The sequence below is a fragment of the Chrysemys picta genome, chromosome 10 (assembly GCF_011386835.1).
Source record: "Chrysemys picta bellii isolate R12L10 chromosome 10, ASM1138683v2, whole genome shotgun sequence".
NCBI lineage: Eukaryota > Metazoa > Chordata > Testudines > Emydidae > Chrysemys > Chrysemys picta.
The window spans coordinates 56,876,404-56,895,937 of NC_088800.1; the positions used below are offsets into that span (position 1 = coordinate 56,876,404).

Here is a 19,534-nt window from a genome sequence, read left to right on the forward strand (position 1 = left end):
GAAAGCGGTACAATGTCAAAGCATTTCAAGACCAATCCAGCTGCCAGACATTCCAACAACACCTCTCTGAGAAACTCTCTAACTTGCCTGATAACATCATTGACATTCAAGAGTAGTGGGATCAACTTAAAAATATCATTCACAGTGCATGTGCTGAAACTATAGGATATTCCACTCCTCGGCACCAAAACTGGTTTGACAAAAACAACAAGGAAATCCTGGCATTAATTCAACAGAAAAGAACTGCATTCTCTAACTGGCAAAATGATTCTTCTAATCAATGAAAACACGAGGCTTATCACCTGCTCAAAGCCGAAGTTCAAAGGAGGCTATATGACATCAAAAATAAGAAGTGGTAAGAGAAGGCCTCTGAGATCCAGGGTTTCGTAGACCAGGATGACATGAGAAGCTTCTTTCAAGCAACAAAAGCTATATATGGGCCGAGCTCCAAAGGCCCAACCCCCTTAGGTTCCTAGGATGGCTCCACCCTCCTCAATGACAATGCGGCTATTAAACACTGGAAGGAGCACTTTGAAAGCCTACTAAACTGTGAATCCATGGTCTCTGAAGACACCATCAAGTTTATTCCACAATGCTCGGCAGTAGAACACCTTGCTGATCCCTCATCTTCTGAGGAAGTCCGGCGTGCCATCACCCAGACGAAAAAATCACAGGACACCAGGCCCAAGCGGCATCCCAGTTGAGGTTTCTAAAGCTGGTGGAATAATGCTCCAGCACAAACTTTGCAAACTCCTCGACAAAATCTGGACTTGTGAAGAAATTCCACCTGACTTTAAGAACGCCAATATTGTTACAATATTCAAGAAAGGGGATAAATCTTTGAGTGGGAACTACAGAGGTATTGCCCTCCTCTCCATCGTAGGGAAGATCCTTGCCTGGATCCTACTACACCGCCTTCTCCCCCTTGCCAAGGAACTCCTCCCTGAATCACAGTGTGGCTTCAGGCCATCCTGAGGCACAACTGACATGATCTCTGTGGCACAATAGATTCAGGAGAAGTGCAGAAAGCAACACCAGGAACTGTTCATGGCATTCATTGATCTAACCAAGGCCTTTGACTCTATCAGTCATGATGCTCTAAGAAAGGTGTTCTATGGTAGGTTTGGCTGTCCACAGAAATTCATTCCGTCATCAGACTATTCCATGATGGGATGACTGCCACCGTTCTGTGCAACGGCTCAGAGACCGAACCATTCATCATTTGCACTGGTGTCAAGCAGGGCTGTGTCATTGCTCCAACAATCTTCTCCATTTACCCTGCCGTGATTCTGATTCTCATCCGTGACCGCCTTCCTGATGGAATCAGGATTGAGTATGGTATGGATGGTCAACTCCTCAATCTCCAACATCTCCAAACAAAATCTAAGATCATGAGAATTGGCATCACTGATTCAGTATGCAGATGACTGCGTCATTCTTGTAAACACAGAGGATGACCTGCAAAGTACCCTAAACCTTTTTGCAGATGCCTGTCACAGCCTGGGTCTCTCTCTCAACATTGGGGGGAAAACAAGCTACTCTACCAGCCTTCACCTGCACAAACTACTCTTCGTACTCCACAAATCACCATCAGCAGACAACCCCTGGAAAATGTGGACCATTTTCCATACCATGGCAGCCACTCTCCCAAACAGCCAACATTGACATAGAAATTGAATACAGGATCAGCTGTGCCAGCCCATCCTTTGACAGACTACTCAAACGAGTCTTCAATTATAGAGATCTGCAAACAGGCACCAAGATCTTGGTTTACAAGGCAGTTGTCATCCCTACTCTTCTCTATGGGTGTGAGACCTGGGTAACCTATAGACGACATCTCAAGCAGCTGGAGTTGTTCCAACAGCGCGGCCGCAGGAGGATTCTCAGGATCAGCTGGGAAGACCGATGCACTAACATCAGTGTTCTCTCTGCAGCCAACATCACTAGTATAGAAGCGCAGGTCATGAAACACCAACTCTGCTGGGCTGATCACTGTGTCTGTATGCCTGACATACTCCTCCCGAAGCGAGCATTCTTCTCTCAGTTAAGTCAAGGAAGAAGTGCTCATGGAGGGCAGCAGAAGCGCTTCAAAGACATACTGGAAGTACACCTTAAAAAGGGAAGCATCAACCCAACAAACTGGGAGGACTCGGTGCGGAACAGAACATAGTGATGCCACACCATACACCAAGCCACAGCTCACTTTGAGGGGAACAGATGTGCTCATGAGGCAGAGAAGCAACAAAGGAGGAAAGAAAGGGCACAACACTCCAGCCAACAACTTCAAGATTACACCTGTCGCTTCTGTGGGAAAATTGGGCTCCTCAGCCACTTAAAAACCCACCGGTGAATCCCCTTGGCAGACATCATCCTCTCATCGAGTGATAGCCGAAGATGAAGAGAGAGAGAGAGAAGCTTTTGGTCAGACATTCTACTGACAAAATGCACTCCTCAGCAGGGGGGTAAGAAAACAGACCATTTGGATCATGGGGACTGGCCCCAGCATCTGTCCCATCCCTGACTGCAGCGTTCACTACTCTCGTGGACCAGTCTGGAATCTCTGGGTGATGGGTGCTGAGTAGTCTGCTGTGCTACCCAACAGCTCTGAATGTTAGGAGCCAAGTCCCAATATCTGAGGAGGCGTTCCTTTCTTTAGGGCTAGGCTTTTGCTCCTGGAGCTGCTCCTGTAACTCGTTCTCCCTTTGTTCCTCTTTTTCTCACTTTCCTTATTTGCATTTCGTTTTGTTTTTCTGTTTCGTGCAGCTCAGAGTTGTGCACTTTGCCTCAGCTCTGTTTGCCCCAAGTGTAGGGAGAGGTGCTCTTACCTCCATGATTTGACATGTGTATTGAACATTCAGCGGATCACACCTGAGAATAGCCCTGGTCACTGTGAGTTTGCTGTGTGCTCTCAGCCCTAGATTTCTGAGTACTGAAGAGGAGAGACAGACTGGTCTCTCTCTCTCTCTCTCTCTCTCTCTCTCTCTCTCTCTCTCTCCCTTAATTCCTGTTTAAAGCCATAAGACAGCTTGAGCCTCCTCGTTCAGGGGCTGTCCCAATTTTTGCCCCTGCTGGTTGCAGAATCTGGGGTGTAGTACTACTCTGGCCATGTGCCATTCCACCCTCACTCTGCCTTCTTCCTTCCTTCAGTTACCTCTGCACCACTGGGGAACCCCCCTCCCTGGCAGCGGAGGCACTGGAGCATAGATAGAACTCTGCAAATCTGCAGATATCCGCAGATTGTGTTTGCAGATCGTGGGATGGATGCAGATCCACATTTTATATCTAGAGCCCTGCAAATCTGCGGATATCTGCTTTATATCCGCGGACGATGTTTGCGGATCGGATGTGGATACAAATTTTGTATCCATGCAGGGCTTTAAGCACAGAGGCCCCTTGCCTGGACATGTTCCTGAGGGTCAGGTATGGTCCTCACACCTAGTCTGTGGCTCTGTTGCTCCAGGTAGATGGCACAAAGGGACATTGGGCAGTGCTGAATCAGGCCCACTGCATTCTCCAGAAATGACCACACTCCCCCTACCATGGGAATTCTGTGTAAACCCTCAAGTGAAAGCTGTAAGCTAATTCCCCTGCGGCCGGCTTGGCACTGACTCTGGCATTGCACGGGCCCTCAGTCAAAATTAGGAGGCAATTTTCCTCTTAAGACGCCATATAAGTGACATGTTTGGTGTCTTGTAGGCTTCATGAGACTGGAGACGTCTGGTGCAAATGTTTTGACGTGAGCTGTGTCACAATGTTCTATGGTGAGCTTTATCACAAGGCAGAAAAATAAACTTTGTTTAGGGTCCATAGTCCTTTGTCTCTGCATTCCAGCCCCGGGCAGTGACTAGCAGTCCTAGCACATTCTCCCTGGGGGCAGGCAGGGCCTGGAGCTAGGTCTTGCTGAGTGTAGCATGATAGGGTAGTTTATTCTGGGCTTCATGCTGAGCTATAATTAGCTGATGTTTGACCCTCCTTAGACAAGCTGAGTTTCTGCACAATGTGAACACAGCCTGCTTGGTGCGGACTGTCTGATACAGACAACATGACAGAGCAGCTCAGCCAGTTCCTCTTTCCCATCCCGCTTGTTCAGCAGAGATGGTGACAGCCTGCAGGGGTCTCGGCCAACACCGTTTGTTACTCTGTTTGGGATCAATCCACAAGCTCACTGGGAAGAGTCAAGGTTGTAGCACACTTCCTCCGCACGGGCAGCTTCACCCGGTTCGCCGACTGGCGGTTCATACACCGCGCCCGGCTGAATTGCGTCCCCCTCAATGGAGCCATCCGCCACGGGATCCGGGACAAACGCTGCAGGAAGTGCGGGTACGTCGCCGAAACCCTGCCCCACGTCCTATGCTGCTGCAAGCCCCATGCCAGAGCCTGGCAGCTGCGCCACAATGCCGTCCAGGACCACCTAGTGAAGGCCATCGACCCGCGCCTGGGAGAGGTCACCGTCAACCGTGCCGTCCCAGGCACCGACAGCCCGCTGCGCCCAGACATTGTCATCACGGACGAGGTTGGAAAAAAGATCATCCTGGTCGACGTAATGATTCCATTCGAGAACAGGACCCCGGCCTTCCGTGAAGCCCGAGCCCGCAAGCTCGAAAAGTACGCCCCCCTGGCTGACATCCTGCGGACAAAGGGCTACGAGGTGCACACCAACGCTCTGCTCGTTGGGGCCCTGGGTGCCTGGGACCCATGTAATGAACGCGTGCTGAGGACCTGTGGGATAGGCCGTCATTACGCGTGGTTCATGAGATGCCTATTGGTCTCGCACACTATTCGTTGGTCTCGGGACATCTACACAGAGCACATCACCGGCCACCGCCAATACTGGGAATGAGCCGGGGAGATCTCGTACACCCACAAGGGGGAAGAGACCTATAAACCCCCCCTGCTGGACTTTAAGCCCTGAGCCCTGAACCCACCGAACCTAACTGAATCCCACCACGTGAGGGTCACCTCATCCCCATTACCCAGCCCACTTACTTATATCCATGACTGTCTCTACTTTCTGTATGAGTGATGGACCCTCACCGCTTGTCGGCTGTATCATGATCCTGCCCACCGTTTACCCCCCCCCATTGGGGACATTGCAGTCTGTATATATTATGTGTGCTGCCCAACACCAAAATACTAACATCTCCCTATATGCTGTATGTTACCCCCAATGACCAATAACTAACGCTTCAAATTTTCTGTATCGTTTATTTTTCAAATATTATCTAATAAACTTTTTAAATCTCTATCTCTGACTCATTTGAATCTCTCTATTTTCACCCTATGAAGCAGCCTGCTCTAGGATTTTCCCTTTGAGACAGCATCCTTGTCCAGTGGTTGTGGGATCCCACATGGAGAGTGAGCACAGATGTTTCTGTTCTCACAGACCCCAACACTAATCACGGTCTAGGTGAGCTCATGATTCTCACAGCCATCACCAGCCCATGCTGTGTTCCAGCACAGTTCCTCTGGCATGTGGGAATGCCACAAAATTCTGCACCCAAAGACTGCATTCCACATCCTTCACTTTTTCTCAAAGGTAGGGACTGCATTAATTTCCCTGTAGCTGTAAATCTGCAGAGGGGGATAGCCCTAAGCCCAACCCTATCCCCATCTTGGCAAACCATAGGGTCAGGAACATTTACCTCAGGCTTTCTCACTGTAGGGAGCTGCTCAGTGCTGTATGTGCATAACTGTTATTGTGGAGAATCCACAGGTGGAGAAGGAACATTGGATGCTGGCAACTGTACTTCTGTCTGCATTGTGTGAATTGCTGAGCCACACTGCTGTGGTGGAAGCTCTGGGAGCACACTGTGTCCCTGTCAGGAAAAGTCTTCCAGTGCTACAGGAGGAAAGGGGTCACTGCAGCGTCCTTTCCCAATGACCCCTCTCTCCAAATGCCACATGGCCCAGCCCTGCCCCCATTCTGGGGGTTAGTACTGGGTGGGTGCTGGCTTGGAGGCGTTATTGTACTTGGAAGCCTAAGCAGAAAAGCTCCTTGCACCCTCTGTTTCCATCCTCATAGTTGAAACGGACAATTCATTTTGGTTTCGTGGTCAGCTATTTTCAATAACTCAGAATTAATTTGCTAGCAGGCTGGTCCCGCAAATTATTACTAGGGCTGTTGATTAATCGCAGTTAACTCATGCAATTAACTCAAGTTAATCGTGATTAAAAAAATTAATCGCGATTAATCACAGTTTTAATCTCACTGTTAAACAATGGAATACCAATTGAAATTTATTAAATATTTTGGATATTTTTCTACATTTTCATATATATTGTATTCTGTGTTGTAATTGAAATCAAAGTGTATATTATTTTTATTATAAATATTTGCACTGTAAAAATGATAAAAAAATAGTATTTTTCAATTCACCTCATACAAGTACTCGAGTGCAATCTCTTTGTTGTGAAAGTGCAATTTACAAATGTAGATTTTTTTTAACATAACCACTCAAAAACAAAACAATGTAAAACTTCAGAGCCTACAAGTCCACTCAGTCCTACTTCTTGTTCAGCCAATCGCCAAGACAAACAAGTTTGTTTACATTTACAGGAGATAATGCTTCCCTCTTCTTATTTACAATGTCACCAGAAAGTGAGACCAGGTATTTGCATTGCACTTTTGTAGGCAGCGTCACAAGATATTTACGTGCCAAATGCGCTAAAGATTAATATGTCCCTTCATGCTTCCTTACGTGCCAGATATGCTAAACATTCGTATGCCCCTTCATGCTTCGGCCACTATTCCAGAGGACATGCTTCCATGCTGATGACGCTCGTTAAAAAAAAATGCGTTAATTAAATTTGTGACTGAACTCCTCGGGGGAGAATTGTATGACCCCTGCTCTGTTTTACCCACATTCTGCCATATATTTCATGTTATAGCAGTCTCGGATGATGACCCAGCACATGTTATTCGTTTTAAGAACACTTTCACTGCAGATTTGACAAAACGCAAAGAGGGGACCAATGTGAGATTTCTAAAGATAGCTACGGCACTCGGTCCAAGATTTAAGAATCTGAGGGGGACGAGGTGTGGAGCATGCTTTCAGAAGTCTTAAAAGAGCAACACTCCGATGCGGAAACTACAGAACCCGAACCACCAAAAAAGAAAATCAACCTTTTACTGGTGGCATCTGACTCAGATAATGAAAATGAACATGTGTCGGTCTGAACTACTTTGGATTGTTATCGAGCAGAACCCATCATCAGTATGGACGCATGTCCCCTGGAATGGTGGTTGACGCATGAAGAGACACATGAATCTTTAGCACATCTGGCACATAAATATCTTGCGACGCCGGCTACAACAGTGCCATAAGAACACCTGTTCTTACTTTCAGGTGACATTGTAAATAAGCGGGCAGCATTATCTCCTGCAAATGTAAACAAACTTGTTTGTCTGAGTGATTGGCTGAACAAGAAGTAGGACTGAGTGGACTTGAAGGCTCTAAAATTTTACATTGTTTTATTTTTGAATGCATTTTTTGTACATAATTCTATATTTGTAAGTTAAACTTTCATGATAAAGAGATTGAACTACACTCTTGTATTAAGTGAATTGAAAAATACTATTTCTTTTGTTTTTTACAGTGCAAATACTTGTAATCAAAAATAATTATAAAGTGAGCACTGTACACTTTGTATTCTGTGTTGTAATTGAAATCAATATATTTGAAAATGTAGAAAACATCCAAAAATAGTTAAATAAATAGTATTCTATTATTGCTTAACAGTGCCATAATCGCTTGACAGCCCTAATTATTACTTGTATTCCAGTTGCGCCTAGAGGTACCTGTGCTTCGTGCTGTACAGACGCATAACGAGAGATGGTCCCTCTTCCAAGAGCTTACAATCTAGAGCAGTGGTCTCCAACTCTTTTATGCCCAAGATCAATTTTTGACTTTAAGGTAAACCCAGGATCTACCCCGCCCCTTCCCTGAGCCCTGCCCCTTCCCCAGAGCCCCGCCCCATTCACTCCATCCCCCCCCATCCATCACTTGCTCTCCCCCACCCTCACTTTCACCGGGCTGGGGTAGGGGTTTGGGAGGGGGTGTGGGTTCTGGGCTGGGGCCGAGGGGTTCGCAGCGTGGGAGGGGGCTCGGGGCTGGGGCAGAGTGTTGGGGTGTGGAGTGCAGCCTATGAGGGGGTCAGGGCTGGGGTTGGGGTGCAGAAGGGGGTATAGGATGTTGGCTCTGGAAGGGGGGGTTCAGGGCTGGGGTAGAGTTTTGGGGTGCAGGAGGGGATGGGAGTGCTGGCTCCAGGAGGGGGCTCAGGGCTGGGGCTTGGGGTGCAGGAGGGGGTTTGGGGTGCTGTCTCCAGGAGGGAGCTCAGGGCTGGAGGTTGGGGTGCGGTCTCCCCCTGGGCAGCACTTACCTCTGGCGGCTCCTGGTTGGCGGTGGAGTGTGGCTGCTGCTAAGGCAGGCTTCTGACCTACCCCGGCCCCATGCTGCTCCCGGAAGGGACCAACGTGTCCCTGTGGCCCCTGGGAGGGGCAGGTGGCATATGGCTCCGTGTGCTGCCCCTCTCTGCAAGCACCGCCCCCGCAGCTCCCATTGGCCACAGCTTCCCGTTCCCGGCCAATGGGAGCTGTGGGGGCAGTGCTTGCAGGCAGGAGCAGCATGTGGAGGGAGACCCCTGCCCGGGAGTGGCGTGAGTCTGGGGAGATCCTCTAAGATCGACTGGTTCGTGACAAAAGGACAGCCATTAGCAGCAGGAAGAACCCAGTCTATTGGATTCTAACAGATATTTATGCAACCCTTTGGGCATCTTGTTGAGGATGAGATCCCCCCCAAATTCACCGACTGCAAACAATCTGCTGGTACTGATACCAAGTGCCCTGTGTCTGAGTGGCTTAGGTTTTGACACTCTTACTACGGCATGGTCAAGAGAGGAAATGCCTTAGTTTCCCATCCACTCTGTGCGCTGATGTGAGCTTTCTCATTGCTAAGGACCAAGTTCAGCTGTGGTATAATGGAATTATGAAACTATGGTATTTATGGTGGAGTCAGTGGGAGTTGCACCTTCACTGTGTTTGCCCCTAAGTGATTCCTACATGTGGAACCTGTTAGGATGTTTTTGATTGCTGTGGTGTTTGCTGCTTTCTTTTGGTCCAGCATTAATTTAGTTGTTTGGCAGGATTGGCTGAGGCCCGTGTGAAAGCAGCAATCATACTGACATTGACAAAAGAGACCTGGGTAGAGAGGAACAAAATAAATTTGCAAATACGTTTCTGAATATTTCAATTTGTGCTGATTGGAGGAGTCATATTACTCTTTGTTTGTGAGCGTTCAGGAAACTGTGCTCATGTGCCATTGATAGCAAAATGACTAGCTACAGAGAATAGTTTATGGGCAACCCAGACGTTGAAATTCTTCATCCAGTGAATCCTTTTGAATAATAAATGTGATAAAGAAAATCCAAATCAGTTCAGGAAAAAATAATTAACCAACAAAGGGGCTTAATTTTAATAGGGAAAATAGCTTTAACACTCAGTGATGGTTAAAGGGTATTAGATTCTTTTCAATTAATTAAGAGATGATACAAGATTTTCTATGAAAACCTCATAATGGAACTGAGGAGACTTGCAGCTTTTGAGAAGGAAATGAAACTACCCACATGAAGAGTGCAGGAGGACTGTAGTTGGACTAGTGTGCCAGTATCATCATGGCTGTGTGATTCTTCCTTTGGGGCCTGGCATGAGAGAGAATTCTTTATGTGAATCTAGGTGGCTAAGTGGCTTTTTCTCTGAGGAGGCTGATTCTGTTATAGCTCTTCCCTCCTTTTCCTAACTGTCTTTTGAAAATAACGTTTTAAAATGTAAGTTCCCAGACCTGAAGAAGAGCTCTGTGTAAGCTTGAAAACTTGTCTCTCTCACCAAGAGAAGTTGGTCCAATAAAAGATATTGCCTCACCCACCTTGTCTCTATAATACCCTGGGACCAAACTGTAGTGTTGTTGTAGCCAACAACGGGTTCAAAACTTAGTTAGTTCAAACTTGCAGAACTTGAGTGTGCTTCTAAGGCTCTGTCTACACTGACAGTTTCATCGTTAAAGGTTTTGTCTTTCAACAGTGTGAAACCCCCCCCCCCCAAACGACAAAAGTTTTAATGACGAAAAGCGCCGGGGTGGATAGTGCTTTGTCTGTGGGAGCCGTGTTCCCAGCGATGAAGCTACTGCTCCTCGTTAGAAGTGGTTTTATTTTGTCACTGGGAGGGCTCTCTCCCGGCAATACATTGGCTACAGAGTGCACCTTACAATGGCATGGCTGCAACAACCGTTGTAAGGTGCACGGTGTAGAGAGAGCCTAACTGAAGTAGTAGTGGAATTGATAGGTGGTGCTATTGTTTATCTGAATGTATAGGAGTGAGTTCTTGGGGAAGTGTACCTTGTCAGTAGTAATGCATTCTCTTGCTGAACATCTCAAGCAGTAGTGATGCTGAGCGTATCAGTCTGTTGCTTTATCAGTGAGTCTGTCAGTCTGTCATTCATGCTGAATGATTTAAATGTAGAGCTGCTACCTTCAGATCATTCCTATGTGAACAAATAAACCAGGGATTGCCCTTTGCCCCCCCTCTGGCCAGGGGGTTATTCTTAACCTTTTGAGATTTATGACCTCACTCAGTCTTCTTACAGTTGTTAATGTTGCGTATGTTTTTTAACTCTCTGAATAGCTATTAGTGAAAATTTCTGAGGCTGTGTTCAGGGATTGTTAGTTTCTTGGGCTTGTCTATACTTACGCGCTGGTTCGGCGGCAGGCAATCGAACTTCTGGATTCGATTTATCGCGTCCAGACAAGACGCGATAAATCGAACCCAGAAGTGCTCCCTGTCAACTCCGGTAATCCTGCTCGGCGCGAGGAGTACGCGGAGTCGACGGGGGAGCCTGCCTGCCGCATCTGGACCGCGGTAAGTTCGAACTAAGGTACGTTGACTTCAGCTACGTTATTCACGTAGTTGAAGTTGCGTACCTTAGTTCGAATTGGGGGGTTAGTGTAGACCAGGCCTTCGTCTCACCTCCTGTAGGACAGTGGTTTCCAGACTACAGTACCCCTTTCAGTAGTCTGATTTGTCTTGCGTACCACAAGTTTCACCTCACTTAAAAACTACTTGCTTACAAAATCAGACATAAAAATACAAGTGTCACAGCACACTATTACTGAAAAATTGCTTACTTTCTCATTTTTACCATATAATTATAAAATAAATTGATTGAAATATAAATATTGTACTTATATTTCAGTGTGATACTTGAGCCTATTTTTCACTTGTGAGCCTTGTCTGAACCCTGAGACCCAGGCAGTGGGGCTGGAGCATGTAACTTAGCTTCACGGGGCCACCTGTGGCATGGGGGCCCTGGCAATTGCCCTGCTTACCACCCCCTAATGCCGGCCCTGCACTTGCGATCCCCCTAAGCCCCTCCCGTGACCCTCCTGGGAGCTGCAACCTCCAGGTTGAGAAACGCTGATTCCCTACATACCCCCAGAGGTACGCATACCCCTGGTTGAGAACCACTGCTGTAGGATACTGATATATTGTTGGTATCAGGGGTGGCTCTAGGCACCAGCAAAGCAAGCCTGTGCTTGGGGCAGCCCATTTGCAGGGGCGGCAGGGATCCAGCATGGGAGCTGAGAACCAACAGGGGGCCCTGGGAGCTGTAGTTCCTTAGCTCCCTGCCTATAGAGCCAGCCCTGGAGCAGGGAAGAACTACATTTCCCAGCATTCCCTTGGCCACTACCAACAGGAAAGAGGGGGAGGAAGTGAGGAAGCTGAGACCTCATGCTGCAGTGACTGGAGAGCTGCACTGGGAAGGGTAGGGATACCATATTTTAACATTCAAAAAATAGGACACTCCACGGGGAGGGGGAGGGTAGCCCCACCCTGCCACCATCCACTCCCTCTGACTGCCCCCCACAGAAACCCCAACCCATTCAACCCCCCTGCTCCCTGTCCCCTGATCACCCCCTCTTGGGACCCCTGCCCCAACTGCCCCCCAGGACCCCACCCCCTATCTAAGCCCCACTGGTCCTTGTCCCCAACTGCCCCCTCCTGAGACCCCCTCCCCCAACTTCCCCCCTAGGACTCCACCGCCTACCTGTCCCTTAACAAACCCCTGGGATTCCCATGCCTATCCAACTGCTGCCTGTCCCCTGACTGCCCCCTCCAAGCCCCTGACCCGTCTAACGCCCCCTTCTCCCTGCCCCTGACTGCCCCCCTGATCCTCTGCCCCATCCAAGCCCCCCTGCTCCCTGTCCCTTGACTGCCCCCTCAGAACACCCTACCCCTTCTCCAACCCCCCCAGCCCCCTTACCGTGTAGGGTTACCATACGTCCGGTTTTTTCCGGACATGTCCGGCTTTTCGGCAATCAAACCCCCGTCCGGGGGGAATTGCCAAAAAGACGAACATGTCCGGGAAAATGCCGGCCGGGCACTTCCCCTCCCGCGGCTGCTCTGCTCCTCCCCTGACTCTTCGGCTCTGTTTAAGAGCCGAGCTGCCCGAGCGCTATGGGCTTCAGGCAGCCCCCTTACCTCCGGACCCCAGCCGCCGGCCGGGCACTTCCCCTCCCGGGCTCCGGCGGTGCAGGGTCCGGAGGCATGGGGGCTGCCCGAAGCTGGTAGCGCTCGGGCAGCTCGGCTCTTAAACAGAGCCGAAGAGTCAGGGGAGGAGCAGAGCCTCCGGCCGCGGCGGCTCTGCTCCTCCCCTGAGTCTTCGGCTCTGTTTAAGAGCCGAGCGCTACGGGCTTTGGGCAGCCCCCATGCCTCCGGACCCTGCGCCGCCGGAGCCCGGGAGGGGAAGTGCCCGGCCGGGGGCGCAGGGTCCGGAGGCATAGGGGCTGCCCGAAGCCCAAGCGCTACCGGCTTCATGGGTTGCCGGGCAGCCTCCAGACCCTGCGCCCCCGGCTGGGCGCTTCCCCTCCCGGGCTCCAGCTGCGCTGGGGAAGCGCCGGCTGGGGGTGCAGGGTCTGGGGGCTGCCCGGCAAACCGTGAAGCCGGTAGCGCTTGGGCAGCCCTTTTCGCGTGGCTGGGAGTGGGAGGGAGGAGGGGGCGGGGTTGGGGCGGAGAAGGGGCGGAGTTGGGGCGGGGCTGGGGTGGGAAATAGGCGGGGCCAGGGCCCAGTGGAGGGTCCTCTTTTTTTTATTTGTTAAATATGGTAACCCTATTACCGTGCCACTCAGACCAGTGTGTCTGGCTTGACGCAGCGCCAGACACACTGCTGCATACATGCTGCCGTGCTCCCCTGTGGAGCCACAGCCCTCTCCACCCCCTTCCTCCCCCCGCCCAGCACCTGCCTTCCAGATTTGAACACCTCAAAATTCAGGAGTGCTCAAGCTCAGTTTGGGCGGCTGTTACTTCATTTCTCCCAAATCAAATATACTGATACTGTAACTTGCTGTAGAAAAAGTAGGATAAAATTGAGCAAGAAATGCTTCCCAGTGGTTATTAGGACTGGAATGCTATTTTCAACAGCCATTGCCTTTTTTGTTTGTTTGTTTGTTTGTTTAAAAGGAAGACAGTGATATTGCATTGGCAAATTCCCCATAGAAAGAAAGAGTGGAACAAAAGAATAATAAAGGCACCTCAACTTTTCCTCATTTATGTAGGACAGTCTTATAATATGCATCCAGATATCCTCCAATCACACAAGCTGAAAATTGTTCCACTTTACTGCAGTTCTGTAACCATATGGGAACCAATCCTGTCTGTGTTCTGTGCACATCTAAAATTCCTGCTGAATGACCCGCCCTGGGAGCGAGTTACCAGTGACCCAGGGCTCCAGCGGAAGGAGGGTGCAGGTTGGGGGGGGGGTGAGCCCAGGGCTGGGGCGGCAGGGTGTGTGTGCGTGTGCGGGGGGGGGGGGGGGAGAGCCCAGGGCTGGGGCGGCAGGGGAGGTGTGGTTGGGGGAGAGAGCCCAAGGCTGGGGTGGCAGGGGGGTATGGGTGGGGGGGGTGAGAGCCCAGGGCTGGGGCGGCAGGGGGGTACGGGTGGGGGGGTGAGAGCCCAGGGCTGGGGTGGGGGAAAAATTTTTTTGCTTGGGGCGGCAAAAAACCTAGAGCCGGTCCTGGTTGGTATAGGGTGAAATTGAGACATATATCTCCTTACAGTTGGGGAGATTTTCAGCACTGGACAGCCCATCTGGAAGAATGAGAGAGGTAAAGGAATTGCTAATTATGGGAGGTATCTGCACTCTGAGAATACTATATGCAGAAATTCCCATGTGCCCTTCCCTTCTCATTTCCCCATTGCCCCCACTGTCTAGAGACCCCCAAGTTGCTGATTGGTAAGCATGCTTCCGTCACATTTCTTAAAAATATTATCTGAAGTCACACTGGATACTGGTCTTTACTACTTCACAGGCTTTGCTGTTCTGCTGTGATTCAGTGGAACCTAAGACTTGAGTCCGTGGGTTTAAAAATTCTTGAATTTGATGAAGAAAATATTCATTTGATGAACCACAAATACATTGGAAGATAGTATTGTAGAACTTCAAGCACAGATAGATCATTTGAAGATCTTTACTGGTGTTACTGTAAAAGAAAAGGTGTGGGAAGACATTGTCACAGCATGTAACATTTATGAATGGGGATTATTATTATAATTTTATTATTTGCATTATAACTGAGATTGGGTCGATTGTGGTGGGTGCTATACACACAAAGTAAGGGACCATCTCTGTCCCAGAGAGCTTACAAGGGGAAGTGACCTGCTGTGTGACTTTGGACGGGGCAGGTTTCCTGAGCCCTGGTGTAGTGCCCTATCTACTGAACCATGCTGCATCCTTGATCATGTTTTGCGAGCTCAGCAAAAAATGTTGAGTTTTTGATTTCTGGAAAAGTATATTTTTGAATGAAAACCCAAAATATTTGTAAAAAAAACTTCCAAACTGAAGAAAAAGGCTTTGTGACCAACTCTGTCTGGTAAACATATGCAGTATTGCCAACCCCACGAGTTCAAAAAATCATGAATGAATGAGTTAAGGCACCCAAAATCATGATATATATATATATAGGGGTTCTTTCATTTGCGTTCTGGTATTTGAGCCATTGGGTTCACTTTATCTGGCTTTTCTTGTCAACTGGGGAGCTAGAAACTTGTTTATTAATGCAGGCTGAAATGCTCATATTGTCACTTGACTGCAGGATCAGGATTGAAGAGTAAGCACTAATATTGCACATGTGCCTGGGATTGTACCAAATACTCCAGTGATTCAGTTAGTCATGGCAATAAGTGAGCATTCAGCTTGCGGGGTATTTCTGTGGTATTGATTTTTTCCCCCCTTTTGATTGCTCATGAACACTCAGTGCGCAGCTGTGCCGTTAAGACAGAGCCCTGAGTAGGACTTCATACAGCTTTATCTCCCAGTGGCTCTCCTGGAGTTCCAGGGAACTGAACATGCTCTTAAGGATGGTGCAGCCTGCTCTCTTCTCTGTCCCCCCCAGCTCCCTGTCCCCCCCCTTTCTCATTCCCTTTGGGGTGGATTGTGCCCTGGGAGGTACTAGGATGTAGCAGTCCTTGTGCTGGCATAGCACAGGAATTGTGAATGTGGCTGACCTCTGAGCAAGAGTGCAGCTGGGAAAGCCTCCTTTGGCCTGTTTCAAAAGTGCTGGGCACCCAGCAGCTTCCGCAGAATCACAGATTTTTAAGGCTAGAAGGGACCACTATAATCTTGTATCCTGACCTCCTGCATAACATAGATCAGAGAACATCATGCAGTGAATCCTTTGGCAAGTCCATGACTTCTGTTTGAGCTGGAGTGGATCTTTTAGAATTGCAATTTTCAAAAGTTACCACATTCCATAAATACATATCAAGAGGATAGATTGAGCTTCCTAAATCTCTGACTTTGAAGCAGGTTTTCCAGAAGGGTGGATGCTAAACAATTTAAAAAATATTTTTTTTAAAGAAATCAGCAATTTTGGCTTTTATTAAAATAAATATCTTTTTAAAAATGAACATGTTTAAAATGAAATCTGAATTTATAATGAGTTTAGGCCTTAACATTTTGTATTAATCTTTTAAAACATTTAAATAAAAAGTAAATATGCTGAATCCATGAGCCCCATCAAAAACTTTGAGTTAAAGGCTGTTCTTCTGTATAAAGAAAGATGTTTTCCCCCTGATTCTCACTTTTGAGGTCATGCTTTATAAATATGGGATAATAGGTCATTTACTGTGTTAGGGGCTTGGTCCTGTGGGGGACCCTTGGACCTTGAATTATTATTGTAGATGTTTTCTGGATCCCACACAATTTTCAACATTTTTTTTGACGTGTCTATATCAACTGGACACGCTATCCAGTAATAATCTTGCTATTGCTGTATACAGTGGTAATACCCCCTCCCTGCTTCTACTCAATATTCTTCTGCTTACACATCCAAAGATCATATTCTACCTCTTAGCCACAGCATTGGATTGGGAACTCATGTTCAATTGGTTACCTAGTATGACCCCTAAGCGCTCTTCAGAGTCTCTACTTTCTAGGATACAATCTCCCATCCCGTAAATGTGACCTACATTATTTTTTCCTAGCTGTATGACCTTGCATTTGAGTATGCTAAAACACATGTTGTTTGGGTGAGATCACCTTTCTAAGTGATCCAGATTACTCTGTATAACTAACTGACCTGGCCTTATGATTCCATTCCACCAGCATTTGGGGCAACTGCAAAAAATCGTAATTACTTTTATATTTTCTTCCAAAGGGTGTCTAGAAAATTGATATGATAACTACATATTGAGTGAATCCTATTAGCAACAGCTCCCATGCCTTTATTAGCAAGGAAAGATGGTACAGCTCACAGAATTGCACGCTCTGAGGGAGCAGTGTGTCTCTCCAGTTAGCAAATGTCTTTTTAATCCATGCAAGTTTCCTCTTTCCCACAACAGGTTGAGCAGTTATTAACTGGGGTGGTGGTAGGAGGCCCCCAATGCAAGGTGAACCCTACTCTGGCTGGTGCAATAAAGGGTAGGGGTAGGGTGACCATATTTCCGAAAGGGAAAACAGGACACTGTGCGGGGCTGACCCAAGCTCCGCTCCCTGCGTGTGGGGCAGTCAGGACTCAGGCGAGCAGCGCCACATACCAGATAGGGTGACCATATTTCCCAAAGGCTGGGGCTGGTGTTGGTGCTCGCTCAAGCCCTGCCTGCCCCCTGCCCGAGTCTTGCCTCCCGCCTCCCCCCCCCCATTTGGGGCTGGCTGTAGTTCTGGTTGCCCCATTTGAAAAAAGATGTATTAGAATTGGAAAAGAAACAGAGAAGGGATTAGGGATATTGAACAGTGTCCATATAAGGACAAATCAAAAATACTGGAATTTTTCAGGTTGGAAAAGATAACTAATGGGGGGAATGATAGAGGTCTATAAAATCATGACTGGGGTAGAGAAAGTAAATAAGGAAGTGTTATTTACCTCTTCACATAACACCAGAACCAGGGGTCACCCAATAAAATTAACAAGCTGCAGGTTTAAAACTAACAAAAAAAGGAAGTCCTCTGTCACCCAATGCATAGTCACCCCCTGGAACTCATTTTTCCAGGGGGTGTCATGAAGGGCAAAAGCTTTACTGGGTTCAAAAAAGACTTAGATAAATTGATGGAGGAGAGGTCCATCAATGGCTATTAGCCAAGATAGTCAGGGACACAACCCCATGCTCTGGGTGTCTTAAGCCTCTGACTGTCAGAAGCTGGAACTGGATGAAAGTGGATGGATCAGTCGATAACTGAACTGTCTGGCACTGGCCACTGTCAGAAGACAGGATACTGGGCTAGCTGGACCACTGGTCTGACCCAGTATGGCCTTCCTTAAGTTATTTGTTCCTATGCTCTTATCGCATAGGATGTTTTATAGCCAGCGCCCAGAGTCTGCCCACCATTCGTCTCTGCTCCCTAGCTGGGTGCACACTGCAACAGGGCCAATGGGCAGTGGGTCAGATGCAGTGTTTCAACCACTCTGCTAGGCTGCTACTGTCTCCCAAGCTCAGCTCTGTGCACTGGGGAATTTGGTTAGGGGACTGGAATCAGCACCCTGCAAGAGCCTGAGTGAAGGGAGATGCCTCGCCACCATAACAGGTTCAGGGAAAGGACCCAGGAATTCTCTCATGCAGCAGGGAGCACCTTGTAAGGGAACTGGGGCTGCCATGCAGTGTAGGGCAAGGCTTTTCAATCCGTCTCGCAGCCTTCACAGCCCCACTCTCGACCCTCAGTCAGAGGAGCCTCGTTTGTGTTTTTTGCTGGAGGGCCTTGGCTTTGATCCGCTGCAGTTCTGCCATTTCAGACATTCCAGCACATTCATGACTGATCCTCCATTGGCCAGCATCGTGTGTGCCATCAGCACCAGTGCACAGAGCGTGTAAAACATGCCTGTTCTGAGTTAAGAGCATTTGACACACTCTTTGCTTTGGATGAGGAATAATACACAAGGGTTGGGGTAGGGGAGAATCCGCTCCGAGTCACTACTGACAGATAAGGAGGAACGGATCACAGAACTAAAAATTAATGGTATCATAGGCACAAGTGATCATGACGGTGCAAACAGAATGTCAAGGCCAGTAATCTATATACTTGGTGCTTTGACAGGGCCAATTTCACAGAGCTGAAAACAATGATGAGTAAGGCTAAGATTTTGGCACAGGTATTTTTAGTAAAAGTAACAGACAGAATGTGGGCAATAAACAATAAATCATGCAAGCTGGAGCCCCACCGCCCAGGGCTGAAGTTGTGGAGGTCACACAAAATCATGGAATGCGTGTTCTCCCTGAGCCAAATCAGCTGGGAAGAAGAATTTAATGAGAAAAAGGTGAATTATAATTTAAAAATACCTCACTAGATGCTCAAAAAACCACAATTCCATAATTGAGGAAGAAAGCTGTGCTGTTTAAAAAACCAACTTGGTTTAAAAAGGAATTGAGGGTAGTAGTAAACAATGAAAAGATAATATATAACACATGGAAGAAGAGGGAAATTGATAGTAATGAATATAAATCAGAGACTAAGAATGGTAGAAAATTGATAAGGGAAGCCAAGGGATACAAGAGAACTCTATTGCCAGCAGAGTTAAGGACAAAAAGGAGTTTTTAGATATATTAAGAACAAAAAGAATCCTGACAATCGTATTGGTCCATTACAAGATGGAAATGGAAGAATTATCAATAATAATGCAGAATAGTTCAATAAATATTTCTGTTGTGTATTTGGGGAAAAAACATGATGTAGTCTCATCATATGATCATAACACTCTTTCCATTCCACTAGTATCTCAGGAGGATGTTAAAACAGCAGCTACTAAAGTTAAATATTTTTAAATCAGCGGGTTCAGATAACTTGCATCCAAGGAGCTCGCTGGACTGTTAATATTGATTTCCAATAAACCTTGAAACACTGGGGAAGTTCCAGAAGACTGGAAAAAGGCTAATTTTGTGCCAATATTTAAAAAGGGTAAACAGTATGATCTGGGTAATTATAGGCCTGTCAGTCTGACATTGACCCAGGCAATATAATGGAGCAGCTGATTTAGGACTTGATTAATAAAGAACTAAAGG

At 47.7% G+C, this 19,534-nt stretch overlaps 1 protein-coding gene across 9 annotated transcripts in view; it reads left to right on the plus strand.

Annotated features, from left to right (window-relative positions):
* Positions 1 to 19,534, plus strand: part of RHBDF1 (rhomboid 5 homolog 1) — a 97,133-nt gene that overhangs the window by 8,390 nt on the left and 69,209 nt on the right. The window contains exons 1-2 of one of the 9 annotated variants that reach the window (XM_065559898.1): positions 7,790 to 7,913; positions 14,104 to 14,151. The exons of 6 other annotated variants lie outside the window; for them this stretch is intronic. The gene's annotated coding sequence lies outside the window, so the exon portion shown is untranslated. Of the gene's footprint in view, positions 1 to 7,782; positions 7,914 to 14,103; positions 14,152 to 19,534 lie in introns of those variants that run through there. 2 more of the 9 variants (XM_042861566.2, XM_042861567.2) reach the window with 2 other exon arrangements.